Here is a 19,144-nt window from a genome sequence, read left to right as displayed (position 1 = left end):
AAAAAAGATAAACTTTGAAAAATCATTATATAAATAAGTTTCATCCCAAAAGTAATAAAGGTGGTCATCACTTAATATATTCTACCCTCAGGATTAATGGGATGTGATGCCTCACATCAAAATAACGTTCTATGATTTACACACACCTGCTCAATGATATTGTTGTCAATGTGGATCATTAAGAAAGAACCTAAAGGAGTGGAACACAAACTATTAAGATTCCTAAATTAATCAATGAGTATTCAATTGAGAAAATAATATTGAACAAGCTCATAGATGAAAAAAATTGGCATCACATCTCTCGAGGGACATCTACAAACCATGTTTGTTATAAACTACGAGCAATTGAAGTTGGGTAAGCTATATCCAAAACAGTACATTGCGTTGAAGTTGAAAGAAAAAAAATGCGCATAGTTATAAGGCATGACATTAATTATAAAAGTAATAAACATTACACATACAAAATAACTTACATATTTGGACAAAGTTTTCAATATATCCAAGTTTACTTATCACCCAACGATACCCATGCAAAGAATCGTGGGTTTTCTTAACACTAGGAGCTCAACAAAGGTAGGTTCGGTTAGAGATAGCTGAAATTTTTTGGATTAGACATGTATTTGTATTGCAAAAATAGACATCATCTATGCTTGTTTCAATTTATGCAAATAAACCTTGTGGGTATAGTGTATCTCTTTGCATTTTGATGGTGGTACCGTGTTCTTTTTAAGGTTGGTTTTGATATATTGAAAGATTGTTAGCTACATGTGATCAAGTTGTGCATGGGGGTCTTTTGAAAAAAATAAAAATAAATAATTTTTTTTGGGATGGGGGTAAACAAATTATCTAAGAATGATAGAAGGAGAACATTATAGAATAGTGCAATATGATTTCAGTTAATGGTTTTATCATAGGCTTGGAGAAGAGCATGTTCGTGGAGAGTATGGGAAGCTTGCAGAGCAATAATGGAGGTGGGTCTATGTCTATGTCCATTATGGACAACAGTGTTGGCTCAAACAATTTGAGAACAATGATATTGATGTATCCCGATTTGAGAACCCACAATGTTCCATTGATTGGAAGAGCTTCAACATTTTTGACTCTATTTCTCTCATTTCTTAGCAACAAAACCTTCGACGTCAATTCCGACAGGATTCAACATGAGCACTCGAACTCGATCTGGTTCATTGTGACATTTTATGAAATTTGAATGGGAAGAGGGAATAATAAGTTTGCTTCGCTGAACCTCAACGACATTTATGGGAATAAATAGCCAAATCCCAAGCCTGCTACCCTGACAACAAATGGAAATAATGGTGGAAACAATCCCCCGGGGTATATGCTCCTTCTCTCACGACAAAAGCAGTCGTTCCTTGTAGAAAAACACGATGAATACAAAACCATCTCCACCCTCTGACCCCCTCACCATTGAAAAAGGAGAGCATGGATAATCCATGGGAAATTAGCCTATTTTTTGTTTCTAAGGACAGTCATGAGAATGCAAAGAAGGCAGAGGAGTACTGACATGCAAATATTACAAAATCCAAACGTGAAACATTTGCTTGGTCCAAACCTGACTTTCATTCCAACGATCTTATCACCCCTCAACATGGTGTTGCAAAGATTGAGGGCGAATTACGAGGTTTTCTTACTAGTATTCCTCCCCGCAGACCATCACTAGTTCAGGAGGCTTAGAATTGGGATGACGATGAGCGATCTTGGACATTACCACTGCACCAACATAATAAAGAGAGGATATTTGGAGAGGGTTAGCATAATAACAAGAATGATTATTATTCTGGTGGGAACGTGAATGTGAATTTGAATCACGATTATCCCATCTAAGGAGACAAGAAGGACATGATAGACAATAATAATGGTGACAATCATACAAGGGAACAATTTTATGGATATGCAATGAAGCAAAATGCAGATCCATAGCCCACCGTGTGGCCCATAATGATGCAGGAGCATCCAACTCAACAATTTCATTATATTCTAGTTAACTTAGGGGGTATTTTGTTTTCAAGGAAGTTGGATTCCTATGTATCAAATTAATGTAATTATTAATGTTTTGAGTGATTGGAATAGGAATTAATTAGATATTGTGAGGATATTTGTAAATGCTCTCAAATGTAGGAGAAAATGAGTGATGATGAGTGATTAGTGAGGATTGAGAGATTTGGAAATCAATTGTAAATCTTAGATTAGAAACTGGTTTCATGGTTTGTGGAACTAGAGAGGATTCTTAGGGATCAGTGGAGTCAAAAGTGGACTTAGAGGATATTTGAGATTTAGTTCAGCACATTAAGGATCTGAACCAGAATTGGTTAACAAAACCTTTTATATAAATGTAAGCCTAAAAGGTATAGAGAGAGTTAGTTAGTTAGTTAGAGTGAGAATTAGAGTTCAAAGATTAGATAGGGTTTGACTGTAAGCCTACGGGAAGGAAAGGAAAGACCATTGATATAGAAGATCAGGCCGAGAAGGAATTCATTGTGTAAATATTTATTTATTAATATAGAAGTGCAATTTCTGAGTTTGTGTGGTGTGTATTGAGTAATTGAATTATAAATTGTGTGTGGATTAGAGTAATTTTGCATAACATAAGTGTGCAAGGAATTCAAAAAGAATCCGAGAGAGAGGACAATGCTCAGAAGAGTATTGCGATGATCGGAAAATGGAGTCTGATTGAATAACCAAATCAAAGCTCAAGAGTGGTAGCGTTTAAATAATACACAAAACAAAGTTCAGGAAGGAGTCAAGTGGAAGAGCAATCGAAGATCGAAATCAGTGAAAGGAAGAAATAATGAAGCAACAGTGCACATGAACCGTTGGATCAGTCGAATCAACAAACATGATTAATGGAAGATGAGCGGCGAAGATCTTATCGTAGGAGATTAAGTTAATAGATGGATGGATCACATCAAGGCACGTGTCGACAGAAGGGTGGAAAATGTGTAGAATGATGGAGCGGTCTTCGTAGGTGGTAAGCAGTATCTCGCATGCCCTAAAAGCTGTAAGTGGTATTCTAAAATTTCACGCGATTACCCTTAGTGGCCGACACGTAGCACGAGAAAACTACTTTTCTCACACGCTCTCGACCTGATATTGGTCGTGCATGATTTCACGTGAGATTGTGTGATAGTCGTGGATCGAGCGGGATTGATCAACGGTGGAGATCAGCCAAGCTAGTTGGCGAGCAGGTGACGTGATAGTCGTTGGATCAAGCGAGATAGATCGATGGTGGAGATTTGGAGTGCATAAAGTCAAACGTTGAAATGAATACGTCAGCTATGCGACACGCGGTTGACGGTGATTGGTCAAGTTTGTTGTGGATCGGATAGTAAGGAAATCCACGGGTGTAATCTAATTAATATATGATTAAATAACTTATGTTTAAGCATTTAATTAAAGAGAGTTAAACCTTGGGTTATGAAAGGTTTCCCTAAGTATGGAATTTTGGAATTCCTGGGACATAGTGTGACATGCAATTTTATTTGCATACTATGGGTATGTGCGGCTTAGGCTACATCATTTGGTATCAGAGCAAAACAAGGAAATTCTACATGTAAGAATTCTTTGAGAAAAATTAGAACAGAGTTATGTTTTGAAGTGTATGCAGGCAAGAGGAGATCAGATTTTAAATCTGACAAACAGTAGGCATGCAGAGATAAAGTGTAGCAGAATTTGCAGATGCAAAGGAAATAAAGAACAATCCATTCAAAGTGCAAGTGAATGGTAGAACAAGATCATGCAGAGGTCTTGAAGGTAGCGGCATAAGAAGGTGAGAAGATTGCAACAACCTAGAGCAAGGAGTGCTCAATTGGTTCTAGAGGAGAGAACTAGAGAGATGCCAAAAGACTGAGCTCAGAGGAGAGAAGCTTAGTGAGGTATCATGTAGCAAGGGGGACTTGTTACTGCAGAGGTTTTGTTGCAGCTCACGAAAAGATCATAAAGGCAATTCCACAGAGGATGTGGGTAGAATTGCTAAGGGATGAAGAAAGCTGGTAAGAATTTCTAAGTGAAAGAAGAGGTGGCCAGAACCTAGTATTTCATTGTGATTGAAATACAAGAGGACAGTTGTGTTCTTAAAAGGTGCAGATGAGTTGAAGCCTAGAAAGAGCAGAGAGAAGTGTTAGAAAATTATATATTTCAGCGCAATGGAACACATAAAATATTGCAGAAATATAAACATAGAAAAAGCATAAAACAAGAGAGACACAGATATAAGTGGTTCACCTAGTTTGGGCTACGTCCTCAGAGAAACAGCCAGTCCTTATTTTTATATTATCCAACAGACTGAAGAGATACAACCTACAATAGATCCATTGTAACTCCCTCTTCGCTCTCAATCTCCTCTCTCTTCCACACTCAGAATTCAGATCTACATAGACGCAATACAATTCCCTCATATATAGTGAGGGGTTGCCTTATAGGGAAAAAAACCCTAAATTAAACATAACTTCTACCATCATATATCCGCCTAATGAATGGCCCAGATTGACTAGAAATTACTATACTTTTACAAGGCAATTTTACATCTATTCTTAGCTTTGTGGGTGGGACTCCCAAAAGGTCGCAGCCGCCCCCCCTGGGCCCCCCTGCAGTGAATATTTTACGGGCGGCAACGGCGTTGCCGCCCCATTTCGAACTGGGGTCCAATGCAGCGATACCTTTGAATACAGAAGATAATCAGGCTCCACACCCAACAATCTCCCACTTGGAGACTGATTATAGCAACTCCACCGTTGCTTCATTTGCTAGACAATGACTCCACTTTGGACTTGGTTGTTTCTCATCTTCTTCATCATACTTGAAGACCAATTGAAACTGAGCAGATTCTCAGTTTCTCCCTGGTTACAACTTTTGTTAACATATCTGCAGGATTATAGCTAGTGTGTATCTTTTCCAGCTTCAAATGTCCATCTTCCAATGCTAACCATATGAAATGGTACTTGAGCTGTATATGCTTAGTATTGGAATGAAATGCAGAGTTCTTTGCAAGATGTATGGCACTTTAGTTGTCACTGTATAACCTGCCCAACTCCTGCTTCTTACCCAAATCATCCAGAAACCTTTGTAACCAAATCATTTCTTTACTAGCCTCTGTAGCAGCAACATACTCTACTTCTGTTGTTTAGAGTGCAACAACACTTTGCAGTTTTGAAACCCAACTGATAGTTGTTCCACCTACAGTAAACACATACCCTGTTGTGCTCCTCCTGTTATCTCCGTCACCTGCCATATCTGCATCAACATATCCCTGTAGAGCAATGTTTGAACCACCAAAGCATAATTCTTGATTTGTGGTACCTCTCAAATACCTGAGAATCCACTTCACTGCCATCCAATGTTCTTTTCCTGGATTGTTCATGTACCTGCTTACAACTCCCACTACATGTGCAATATCAAGCCTTGTGCAGACCATTGCATACATTAAGCTTCCAACTGCTGATGCATATGGAACTTTGGACATATGAGCCATTTCTTCCTGAGTCTCGGGACACGCCTCCTTACTTAATTTGAAATGGCTAGGCAAAGTTATACCAATTGGTTTTGCATTCTGCATATTAAACCTTTTCAACACCTTTTCTACGTACTCACTTTGAGATAATGTTGATTTGTGATTCTTCCTGTATCTAGTTATTCTCATACCAAGGATTTGTTTTGCAACACCTAAATCCTTCATTGCAAATGAGTTTGCCAATTTCCTTTTGAGCACATTTATTTCCTGCATGTTAGAACCTGGAACGAGCATGTCATCTACACACAATAACAATATAATATAGCGGCCAACAATTTTGCCTTTTGAGATAAACACAATGATCAGAGTGACATCTAGTATAACCTTATTCAGACATAAACTTGTCAAATTTTAGATACCACTGCCTTGGAGCCTGTTTTAAGCCATACAAGCTCTTCTTCAACCTACACACTAGTTTCTCCTTCCCCTTGACCTCATATCCTTGTGGCTGCTGCATATATAACTCTTCCTCCAAATCCCCATGGAGAAAGGTTGTCTTTATATCTAACTACTCAAGATGCAAATCTTCAGCTGCTACGAGACTTAGAATAGTTCTGATTGAAGTCATTTTCACAACAGGAGAAAATATCTCATCAAAGTCTATACCCTTTTTCTGTGCAAACCCTTTTACCATAAGTCTAGCTTTATACCTTTTTCTTCCTCCATCTTCTTCCTTCAACTTGTAAACCCATTTATTCTGCAATGTTGTTTTACCTGTAGGCAACCTAAATAAGTCCCATGTCTGGTTATGTGCTAAGGAGTCCATCTCTTCTTTCATGGCTTGCTCCCACTTCTTCCTGGTTTCTACCTGCACTGCTTCTTCATAACATTCTGGTTCACCAGAATCAGTCAACAATACATAATATAATGAAGGAGAGTATCGTTCAGGGGGTCTACTTATACTGGTAGATCTTCTAACACCACTTTCAGGTGTTTGGGGTGCTTCTTGTTGTTGTGGTTGTTGTTCTGGCTGTTGATCATTATGATTTTCATGTGCCATCACTTTTCCTGTGATATCGTCAAGCACTGTGTATTCTCTATTTACTTTTTCCTGTTTCTTTTCCTGTAGTCGATCCTTATACAAAACCTTTTCATTGAATATGAAATCTCTGCTCCTAATGATTTTGTGTTTTTCATAATCATAAAAGCAATAACCAAAATCATTAACACCATATCCAATAAAGGTACATTTGTTTGATTTTTCCTCAAGCTTTGTTCTATTTTCTTTATTAATGTGGACAAAGGCCTCACAACCAAAAGTCTTTAAAAAAGAGTAGTTTACAGTTTTACCTATCCATGCCTCCTCTGGAATACCACCATCCAAGGAAATTGAAGGCCCTCTATTTATTAGAAAAATGGCAGTATCTACAGCATCTACCCAAAATTGTAAAGGCAATCCTGCATGCAATCTCATGCACCTTGCACGCTCCATGATTGTCCTGTTCATCCTTTATGACACGTCATTTTCTTGTGGTGTTCCTGGAACTGTCTTCTCTCTACGAATTCCATTCTTTGAACAATAGCTATCAAATTCTTTGCTGCAATATTCACCTCCATTATCTAATCTGAGACACTTCAACCTTTTTTCCTGTCTCATTTTTAACCAAAGCTTTCCATTTCTCGAAAGTATCAAATACATCAGATTTATTTCAAATATAATAAATCTAGGTTTTTCTGGTTGCATCATCAATAAAAGTAACATAATAATGAGAGCCACCAAGAGATGATACCTGAGCAGGTCCCCATACATCTGTATAAACAAGCTCTAATTTTTTGATCTTCTTTTGTTTCCCAACTCTAAGGAATCTGACTCTCTTCTGTTTTCCATAAACACAATTCTCACATAATTTTAAATCAACATGCTTCAAACCTGGCAACAAATTTCTTGAGTGAAGAATCTGCATCCCCTTCTCACTCATGTGCCCGAGCCTATGATGCCACAATGTCGTATCTTCTCCTGTAGAGGTTAAAGCATTAACAGAATTAGAAATACCATTGCATAAATACAATGTACCAACCTTTCCTCCTTTTGCTATTACCAGGGATCCTTTAGTGACCTTCTAGGTTTTATCTGTGAAAGTAGTTACGCAACCTTCACCTCCCAACTGCCTTGTTGAAATCATATTTTTGTTCAGATCTGGAACATGCCTTACCTCCTTCAATAGCCACTGATTTCCGTTTTGTTGTTTTATGAAAATTGTAACCCATTCTAATGATTTCACAGTGTTTATCATCACCCAATCGAACCTGTCCAAAATCTCCTTGAAAATAATCATAAAAATGTTTCCTATCAGGTGTGGCATGGAATGAGGCCCCTGAATCTACCACCCAGGCATCAATAATATTTTCTAATGAAAGAATCAAAGCATCTTGCAACACATCACCTGTTACATTAGCTTCGTGATTAGTTTCTTGTTGTGTGTCTCCTTCTTTTCCCTTCCGAGACTTGCAGTCTTTCTTCAGGTGTCCTTTCTTCCCACATTTCCAGCACACTATCCTTGATCTAGACTTGGATCTACCTTTTCTTGACTTACTGCGATATCATGGGCTCTTTCCTCTTTCCATTTTTCTTCCCCTAGTCTTTGTAGTCAAAGCATTACCTGATGTCTCACCGGAGCTTTTCTGTTGCATTTCCTCGCTAAGGATTGCACCAACAACATCATCAAACTTTAAAGTACTAGATCTAGAGACAGAGTTACTAATGGCCATAACTAAACCGTTCCAACTTTCTGGCAATGAGCACAGAAATAACAGAGCCCTAACTTCATCATCAAAAGTTACCCCTATAGAACTTAACTGACTTGTAACTGTATTAAAATCATTTAAATGGTCTGCAACAGATCCACCTTCTGACATCTTCATATTAAATAAACGCTTCATAAGAAATACCTTATTTGAGGCCGAGGGTTTTTCATATAGTTTGGCCAATGTCAACATTAAACCCTCTGTTGTCATTTCCTTTGAAATATTAAACGCTATCGATGCCGCTAGGCACAATTGTATTGTTCCAAGTGCTTTTCTGTCGAGAATATCCCATTCTGTGTCTGTCATACTCGTCGGCTTCTTTGTCTTTCTGCTCAATGGTAGGTACAGATATCTCTGATACAAATAATCTTCCATCTGCATCTTCCACAGCTGGTAGTTTTGGCCGTTGAATTTTTCGACCCTAAACCTACCATCTTCCGCCATTGCTCCCACTCGAACCAGGAACCCTTCTCTCCTGCGAGTTTATCAGCCAAATAGACCTTCGGCTTTGATACCATTTGTTAGAAAATTATATATTTTAGAGTAATGGAACACATAAAATATTTTAGAAATATAAACACAGAAAACACATAAAACAAGAGAGACACAAATATACGTGTTTCACCTAGTTTGGGCTACGTCCACGGAGAAATAGCCAGTCCTTCTTTTTATATTATCCAACAAACTGAAGAGATACAACCTATAGTAGATCCACTGTAACTCCCTCTTCGCTCTCAATCTCTTCTCTCTTCCTCACTCAGAATACAGATCTACATAAACGCTATACAATTCCCTCATATATAGTGAGGGGTTGCCTTCTAGGGCAAAAAACCCTAAATTAAACATAACTTCTACTATCAGATCTCCGCCTAATGAATGGCTCGGATTCACTAGAAATTACTATACTTTTACAATGCAATTTTACATCTATTCTTAGCTTCGGGGGTGCTACCCCCAAAAAGGTCGCAGCGCCCCCCCCAGACCCCCCCTGCAGTGAATATTTTACGAGCGGCGTTGCCGCCCCATTTCGAATTGGGGTCTGATGCGGCGATACCTTTGAATACAGAAGATAATCAAGCTCCACACCCAACAAGAAGTGCTTAAAGAGGTTCGAGAGAATAGAGAACCAAGTGCTTGCCAAAAGATCAAGTACAAAGGAGAGCTTGGTGAGGTAAGTGGAAGTAGGGAGGACTTGCTGTTGTAGAGGCTTTAATGCAACTCATAGTAAGTGAGTGAGAAACTCATGAAGATAGAGAAGGAGATGACTACTGATAGTCATAACAGAGATAACAGAGGTTCTGAGGAAGACCACAACAAAAGAAAAGTGAAGAAGGAGGATGCCAAGGCAAATGGCAAGAGAATGAGTCAAGAGGAGCTTGACAAGGAGATTGCGGAGTTAAAAGAACAACTCGATGTATTAAGGATGCTACTAGAGGAAAACCAAAGACAAGGTTGGGTCTTGAGGAAAAAGGTAGTGAAGTGGCCTAAGTTACAGAGAAGGCTACAACAGAGGCAAGTGAAGTGGCTGGTGGAAAAACTCAGAGAAGCTGAGTTGGAAATGGAAGTTTCCATTTGTGAAGCAGAACAGGGTGAAGTTCTGGGTGAAGATGAAGACTAGAGATCTGTGGAAGATCTTATGAATTATTGTGAGAATTCAAGACAGCAAGGAGATATGATGACTGAAGCATCAAGTGAGACCACAAGGTATTATGTTTTTAAAACTAATAATTTGTGTATGATTGCAGGTATTATAGGAGAAAAGAAACTTTGTGAATATGTCTTCAGGATGGATGAAGATCTTGAAGTAAAAGGTGACAAAGAAAATTTCTCAGAAGAGGAAGAATTTGACTGGTTACAACAGAAAGAGTCGATGGATGAGTTACTTAATGAGAGAAGAAAGTCATTTGAAGCTATCATAGAGATGGAAGATCAGGATCTTATTTTGATGAAGAATGAAGGAATATTGTCTCAGAGAGGTAATCTAATGAATTTGATTAATGTTATTGATGAAGAACAAATGCAGGAGAATATTAATGCAGATGATGGGGCAAGGATAGCTCTTGAAGAAGGTTTACAGAGAGACAACAAGGCAAAGTGTATTGAAGAAGAAGGGGAGGCAGATTTGTCTCAAGACAAAGAAAAGACAATCACAGAATTGAAGAAAGAAGAAGACTATGCAAAAGATTTAGCAAAGGGAGAAAGGACATCTGATGATTGGTCAATAACAAAGGAAGGTATGGAAAATTGTGTGAAATTTCCAAATTCTATTCCAATTGAAATTATTGAGTTATATAGAAAATTAGACTTTCAAAGAAGGAAGTTGGAAAAGCAGAGGACTCGGGATAAATTGTTGAAAAAGGAAGACAAAGAAATTGTCATGAATGAAAATCATAAGGAAAAGAGAATGGTAATAAAAGTTCAGCAAATTGACATTACAGAAGGAGGATTTCATTATTGTGAACCAGAGCAAAGAGATATCATTGAAACAGATGATATGGAGGAGAGTTTAAATCAACATACTGATGTGTTGACAAAGGAATTGAAGGAAAACTCAAAGCAACATACTGAGATGTTGCCAAAAAGGGAAAAGGTAATGAGGCCTTATATTTTTAATTATGACAATTGTTTTATGATTACAGGATTTGATGAAAATGAGACAGACATGTTTCAAGTTGAAGAGTCAGTTTTAGAACTAAAGAAGACTGGAAGTTGCCAGGTCGGACATAGTGATGAGGAAAAAGAAAAGCATGAAGATACCATGCTTGAAGAAGTTAAACTGATTGTCAGAATCAGTCAAGGAAGTGAAGGAAAATTATTGAGGGTTGTCAAGGAAGAGGAAGGAAAATATGTTGGAATTGATGAACAACATAGTGATGTATTTTAGAGGAATCAAGTACAAATGGAATTGAAGGATAATTTATTTCTTGAAAGTAAATATGCAGCTATTGAACAAAGGTTGTTTGGAAAGTCATAAGAGGGTAAGGATGAAAGGGCGGTAGTAAGAATCCAACAACTTCAAAGAGAAGACAGTAAACAACAATTTGAAGATGAGTGGATAGAGTACAACAACAAATGGCAAAGTAATTATCAGTCAAAAGATAAATTGGACACAGAGATTGAAAGAATAATAAGATTGATGATGAAGGTGCCTCAGAAGAAAGCAACAGTAAGAAGGTCAAGCAACAGCAAGAGAAAGACAGCAACAGACTGTGAAAGCATAGTTAGTGGGGCAAAGCAACATAAAGTGTAGAAACCTGGAAAACAACAACAAACAACAGTAGTAACCAAAGACAAATTACAGAACAAAGTATGGGATCCAAGAGGACAAAGATCGGAAGCACATGATCAGGAGATCATGATTATTTTAACCTTGGGAGTCCGATGCAGGAGCATCCAGCTCAGCAATTTCATTATATTCTAGTTAACTTAGGGGTCTTGTGTTTTCAAGGAAGTTGGATTCCTATGTATCAAATTAATGTAATTATTAATGTTTTGAGTGATTGGAATAGGAATTAATTAGATATTGTGAGGATATTTGTAAATGCTCTCAAATGTAGGAGAACATGAGTGATGATGAGTGATTAGTGAGGATTGAGAGATTTGGAAATCAATTGTAAATCTTAGATTAGAAATTGGTTTCATGGTTTGTGGAACTAGAGAGGATTCTTAGGGATCAGTGGAGTCAAAAGTGGACTTAGAGGATATTTGGGATTTAGTTCAACAGATTAAGGATCTGAACCAGAATTGGTTAACAGAACCTTTTGTATAAATGTAAGCCTAAAAGGCATAGAGAGAGTCAGTTAGTTAGAGTGAGAATTAGAGTTCAGAGATTAGATAGGGTTTGACTGTAAGCCTACGGGCAGGAAAGGAAAGGCCACTGATATAGAAGATCAGGTCGAGAAGGAATTCATTGTGTAAATATTTATTTATTAATACAAAAGTGCAATTTCTGAGTTTGTGTGGTGTGTATTGAGTAATTGAATTATAAACTGTGTGTGGATTAGAGTAATTCTACATAACATAAGTGTGCAGGGAATTCAAAAAGAATTCGAGAGAGAGGACAGTGCTCAGAGGAGTATTGTGATGATCAGACAGTGTTGGAGTCTGATTGAATAACCAAATCAAAGCTCAGGAGTGGTAGTGTTTAAATAATACGCAGAACAAAGTTTAGGAAGGAGTCAAGCGGAAGAGCAATCGAAGATCAAAATCAGTGAAAGGAAGAAGTAATGAAGCAACAGTGCACAGGAACCGTTGGATCAGTCGGATCAATGAACAAGATTAATGGAAGATGAGCGGCAGAGATCTTATCGCAAGAGATTAAGTTAATAGATGGATGGATCACATCAAGGCATGTGTTGACAGAAGGGTGGAAAACGTGCAGAATGATGGAGCGGTCTTCGTAGGTGGTAAGCAGTATCTCACACGCCCTAAAAGCTGTAAGTGGTATTCTAAAATTTCACACGATTACCCTTAGCGGCCGACACATAGCACAAGAAAACTACTTTTCTCGTGCACTCTCGACCTGATATCGGTCGTGCATGATTTCATGCAAGATTGTGCGATAGTCGTTGGATCGAGCGAGATTGATCAACGGTGGAGATCAACCAAGCTAGTTGGTGAGCGGGTGACGTGATAGTCATTGGATCAAGCGAGACAGATCGACGTGGAGATTTGGAGCGCATAAAGTCAAATGTTGAAATGAATACGTCAGCTATGCAACACACGATTGATAGTGATTGGTTAGGTTTGTTGTGGATCGGACAGTAAGGAAATCCACGGGTGTAATCTGATTAATATATGATTAAATAGCTTCCACTTAAGCATTTAATTAAAGAGAGTTAAACCTTGGGTTATGGAAGGTTTCCCTAAGTATGGAATTTTGGAATTCTTGGGACATAGTGTGACATGCAATTTTATTTGCATACTGTGGGTATGTGTGGCTTAGGCTACATCACATAATAACATAGCCACTCATACCCTTGGAGAAGATGGCCTTGCACATGCGCTTATGGATGATAGGTGCCCTACCGATGGCCTTGAGGAAAATGATGAGTGTACCATTGACTTAAGAAAGCTCAACACGGGTCGTCCTTTTCACATGGGGCATTTGGTAATATTTATAAAGGTACTTACAATTATGAGGAGGTTGCAGTGAAGATCCTTGAGAGAACGAAGGATAATACAGAGAAAACCCAAATCTTGGAGCAGCAATTCACACATGAAGTCTAGGATGCTCGCCACTCTGAGGCATGAGAATGTGGTGAGATTCACAGGGTGTTGTAAGAAACCTATGGTTTGGTGTATTGGAGCATTCCAAGGGGGGTTCTGTGAGGCAGTCTATGGCAAAGAGACAGAATCACCCAGGGCCTTTAAAATTAGCAGGAGACAGAACCGCTCAGTGCCTTTAAAATTAGCAGTGAAGCACACATTGGATGTGGCAAGGGGCATGGAGTATCTGCAGAGTATTGGATTTATTCATAGGGATATGAAGTTTGATAATTTGCTCATATCTACAGACAAGTATATCAAGATTGTGAATTTTGGGGTTAATAGAATTGAAGTACAGACAAAGGGCATGACTCCAAAAACTGGGACGTACCACTGGGAGGGTTTATATTTTTTTTTAGTGGTTTTTAAAAATAATTTTGATGCGTTTGGGTTACAGTGGAAAGTAGGTTGCCCGAATCATTTACACATTGTATGGAAAATTCATCAAATTTCACACTGCTGTCAGATTTATGCATACTTAAGGGCAATATGACTGCATCATGCTATTATGTTATATATGTGCATTTGTCATTTTGATCGAATGGTCAATTTGATGGTACAAGGTATTATGCATAATATTTACTCACAGATTTTGAATGGTTATATTGAGATGATAAAGTGGCATATGATCTCTGGCTTCTGCAAGCTCGAAATACTACAAACAATAATGTGCAAACTATTGCCTTCCACATTCCCCCACTCCTCCTATCAGAGTTCCTTTGCACCTCTCAGTGCATTTGATAATAGATATTTTATTACATATGAATTTGATTTTTTCAACATAGAAATTCTACCATATATTATTTGTTTGTTGTTGAATTAAGATAAATATAAATCTAAAGTTAAATAAATAGTTTGTTACAATAATTAGCTTTTTAAGAAATTATTTATTTTATTTATATCATATAATACTAGACATTGTATTCTCTCCTTATTTGGTCCCATATGCTAAAGATGGAATAAAATGTGCACAAACACATTTCAATAAACTCTTAACTTTTGTAACAAATAATAATGTTGGGGCTAATGTTTAATCCAAAATTATTTATGCACTTATCTCTATTTTGCTCCAAGGTTATTTAGTCCATTAATTACTTATGTTACTTTCTGCGTATTCAAATACGTTTCATTATTAAATTTATGAATTGGTTCATGCATTTAATATTTGTTATCAATTACTTTTTGCATATACATTTGTTTTAATAATGTTTTTTTTTTTCCAATTAAAAATAAATAAAAATAAATAAATATATAAAAAATTCATATATAATTAAGATTTCAAATATTTTTCTTTTTACAGCATTCAGAGAAATACCTCCATTGCTCTTACCCTTCGTCTAAGAGGATGCGCTGCAGGACAGTCATCCTCAGCTAAGGCGTTTTCTTACAAGGACGCTGTCCATGCGAAGCTGCCTAAGAGATCAGCGCCACCTGCTCAAGCTCCCAAGCCTTTTCTAGTGGATAAAATGGAGGAAACCCCCTCCATAGAAATAATGCATCCTTCGCTAGATGAGCAAACCCAGCATTTTGCGGAACATGGCATTATCTGCAGGTTTAATGGGCTATGGCCGCGCACAACAGACCTCTACCAATGGATCCACTCTAACTGGACCAACAACTGCAAGATTCTGCTATGCTCAAAGGGATTTTTCATCGTAGTGTTTGCCTCCGATGAGGACTATCAAAAAGCCTTAACTGATGGCCCATGGTTCTGGGGAGCAGCGGGTTTATTCCTCACTCCTTGGTTCCCAGATTTCGGTCCCTCTACAGCAGTTATCACCAAACTCCCCATCTGGGTCAGGCTTCCAAACCTCCCAGCGAATCTATGGCACTTTGAGGTATTCAAAGGGATTGGCAACTCCCTAGGCCGCCTTTTAGACATAGACATCTCTAGAGGGGAAAAGGGCTTATACACTTTTGCCAGGATTTGTGCAGAAATAGACATAAGCAAAGGCCTCCCGGACCTGATCAATCTCAAAATTGGAGATTTTCATTGGACCCAAATTTTGGATTACGAGAATACAGCCTTTCGGTGCCGCAACTGCCATCACACAGGTCACCTTCAGAGCTCTTGTCCCTCGATGCCAGCCCAAAAGAAGAAAGCCAATACTAAGCAGAAATCCAAAAGCTAGAAGCCTCATGATCCTCCTCCCATGGACGATGGTGACTTCAGCTCCGATGAAGAGGAAGAGAATATGGAAGGTGTGGCAGCAGTGTCAGAACCGGATCCGTCCCCGGCAGGTCCAGGGCATTCGTCCGTCATACCAGCCTCACAGAAAAGGAACCATGACTCCTCCACCTCGGACTCAGACAAGGAGACCTCTCCGTCGGCTCATCTCAGCTTGCAAATCAGGCCAGCTCAGCAAAGTCCTCCTGAGTGGGTCAAAGTTGGTAAAAAGAAAGGGAAAAAATGCAGAATAGTGGATTCTGCCCATGTTGGGTAGAATCCTCTGTTCAGATCCTGCTCTTTTGTTCATCTTGCTTCTTCTTGCTCAGCAATGTTCTCTACTCTTTCTCTCTTAGGAGCCGAGGTGGACTACCAATCCTTTCCGGCTGCCTTTGTTCATGCTTCTCTTGTTTGTAACCTCGCATTGTACTATATGTTCCCTTAATAGATTTAGTTTTACTGAGAAAAAGAAAAAGATTTCAAATATTTTATTATAAATTTAACAAAAATAAAAAACCAATTTTAAATCAATTTATATGTGTAAATTAACTTATATCAATAAAATTATAAATTAATCAAAATTTAATATATAATTAAATACTTTATTTTTTAATTTAACAAAAATAAAAAGCTGATTTTAAATCAATTTATATTTTTAACTTAATTTATATTAATTAAATTTAGTTAAAATTATAAATTAATGAAATTTATAATTTTTAGTTTATAATAAAATATAAAAATTCACTATAAAATTTAATTATATTTTTCTTTTTATTTTCTAAAACTTAATTAAATTATACATTACATAAGTTTATTATTTTTTATGTTTAAAATAATTATAATGCATAATATTCAACTCAAGTAGTAATTGTAGATTTAGTTAAAAAATATTAAAATATCTAATATTTAGTACATATTAAAAATGTATAGTTGCTGTTTGGGAACATTAATCTCAATTTAATTATTATTATTTTTTATTTTTTAAATTAAACGAAATAATTTTTAGCAAAATTTTAAATTTTAATTATTTAAAATATATTTTTAATATTTACATTAATTTAATATATTTAAATTTTTATAATTAATTTTTTTCTAAATAGGAAAAAAACTAATTTAAATTATTTAAACCCAAATAAAAACTTATAACTCAATCAAATTACTTAAATGCTTTTGGACTACTTTTCTGACCACAACTACCTTTAATCTTTGAAATTATTTGATTTGTGAAATTGTGATTTTAGCACGAGACAATCAAGGCAATTGAAAATCGAATTGCCACAATGATTTTTCTGAGGGCAACATTTATTTGTTGCTCAGTTTCATTCTCAACCTTAAATATTTTTTTGACTTACGAACTTGTGGATTTTAGTATGGGATAACGATTATTGTTAATCATTTAGATTTTTTTTTGACCAATCTTTTATTTTTGTCAAAATTTAACTAGTAAAAAATTCCAAAAGTATATAGATTTATATGTCTCATATATATATATATATATTAATTAAAGTTTATATTTTAATTAAGAATATTTATAGAATATTGAGAGAACTGTCATTATAAAGTTATGACAAATACTTAAATTTCTTTTAAAAAAAATAGTTGATAGTTCTATTTTTTATTAATAATTATACAATATTAAATAAGTGTTGTAGGGCAGCTTAGTCTTACTATTTAAGTGGATGTTATGTATTTATAAAAATTGCAATTTGATATATGAACTAGAAAAGTTAATTGTCTATAATAAGGAATATAGATTTGCATAAATTTTTGGTGGGTAGTAACCACTATTAAGTTGGCACATTTACACTTTTACTCCTAAATGTTAAACCATTAAAGAAAATATAAATAATGGTAAATGCATATGGTGAGGAGTAAATGATGGTAAATAGGTTATTTTCATGAGTATGAACTATTTTCAAGGATTTTAATTATGAAGCTTAATAATGAAAAATCATTGCACAAATATTTAAAAATCATGGCATAAATATTGTAATTACATCTATAAATTATAGCAAAATAAGCTAAAGCAGTTATCCACATGGCACAAAGGCTATACCTTCAAAATTATGGTCCAATCAAATGTAAAATATTTTTTTCAATAATATTGAAAAATAATTATTTGTTTTTCAAAGTTAAAGATTATAACTTGGATTTACCAATACTAAACTATTAAACTAATGTAGTCAACAAGCAAATATGCCATGACAAACACTGATAAAAAAATGGAACACATTATTTACACATTTGAATATTACTTCATTACAAAAAGTTTTAGCTTAATTACATATCTTTATCATTAAATTTCATCTAAAGCATCTTCAAAATATTCTAACGTTTATATTAAAATGAAGTAAAATATTTCATTCTAAACAGATAATATTAGATTGTTTAAAATATATTAAGAAATCATTTAAATCAATAATTAATATTTATCTTAGTTTATAGATAATATATGTTATATTGATTTAAATTTATATTTATATTTAAAATATATAAATTGAAATTGCAATGTAATTAATTAAATAAATTAAATCATAAATTTAAATTTTAAATTTTATCGTTTTAAAAATTGAACAAATTTTTAAATTTAAATACATTGATGTGCATAGGTTTAAACTCACTTAAAAGTATCCTTTATTTAATTTATTGTACCTATTAACTATTATGACAACCATGTGACATTCATAAACTATTGATTTTGTTTCATGAATTCATCTTCTAATTTGAAGATAATAAAATTATATTCTTTTAATAGGAAGAACATTTTGTCATTTTGGTTTTGGTTTTGGGTAAAAAATAAAAAATACATTAAAATTTCATATTAAAATAAATTTTTAAAAATTAAAATTTATTTTGTAATTTTTTTTAAATCAAAATTTCCTATTTTATATGGTGTTAAAATCATTTATTAAAATAAATTTTTAAAAATTAAAATCTATTTTTTAAGTTTTTAAAAAATCAAAATTTATTATTTTATATGGTGTTAAAATCATTTATAAGATTTATTTATTTATTTTTAAATAATAAAATTTCAAAATACAATTTAATATTGTTCTAAGTTTTTATTCAAACAAAAATAGTCACTTTGCATATTACATTATCTTTTGGGCTTTTACTAAAACAAAAACATCCTATACTGATTTCCTCTTCTTGATTTCCTTCGTATTTCTCCTTTATTAATTTTGCTGATTTTCTTCGTATTTTTCTTTATTTTTACCTAAATTTTCAAAGAATATGTTTTACTGACTCCCACTTGCAAAATCATTTCATTCAATGACTTGCTTGAATTGTCCTTAAAAAAGACCAAAAAGCTTACCTCGTCTTCTCCACACAACACCCTCTTCTCTTCTCTGCTAAGAACCTTGAGTTCCTGTTGACACCTAATCATAGGGATTGGGTGAACAGTTGTAATTAATGTAAATAAATAATAGAGGAAA

At 35.4% G+C, this 19,144-nt stretch overlaps 1 pseudogene; it reads left to right on the top strand.

Annotated features, from left to right (window-relative positions):
* The first annotated feature begins 886 nt into the window (after positions 1 to 886).
* Positions 887 to 19,144, top strand: part of LOC149182623 (serine/threonine-protein kinase STY13-like) — a 30,368-nt pseudogene continuing 12,110 nt past the window's right edge.

The sequence above is a fragment of the Pinus tabuliformis genome, chromosome 3_2, assembly GCF_031772625.1.
Source record: "Pinus tabuliformis cultivar Carrire ecotype Pingquan chromosome 3_2, CPIR1, whole genome shotgun sequence".
NCBI lineage: Eukaryota > Viridiplantae > Streptophyta > Pinopsida > Pinales > Pinaceae > Pinus > Pinus tabuliformis.
This window is presented reverse-complemented; position numbering and strand designations above follow the sequence as displayed.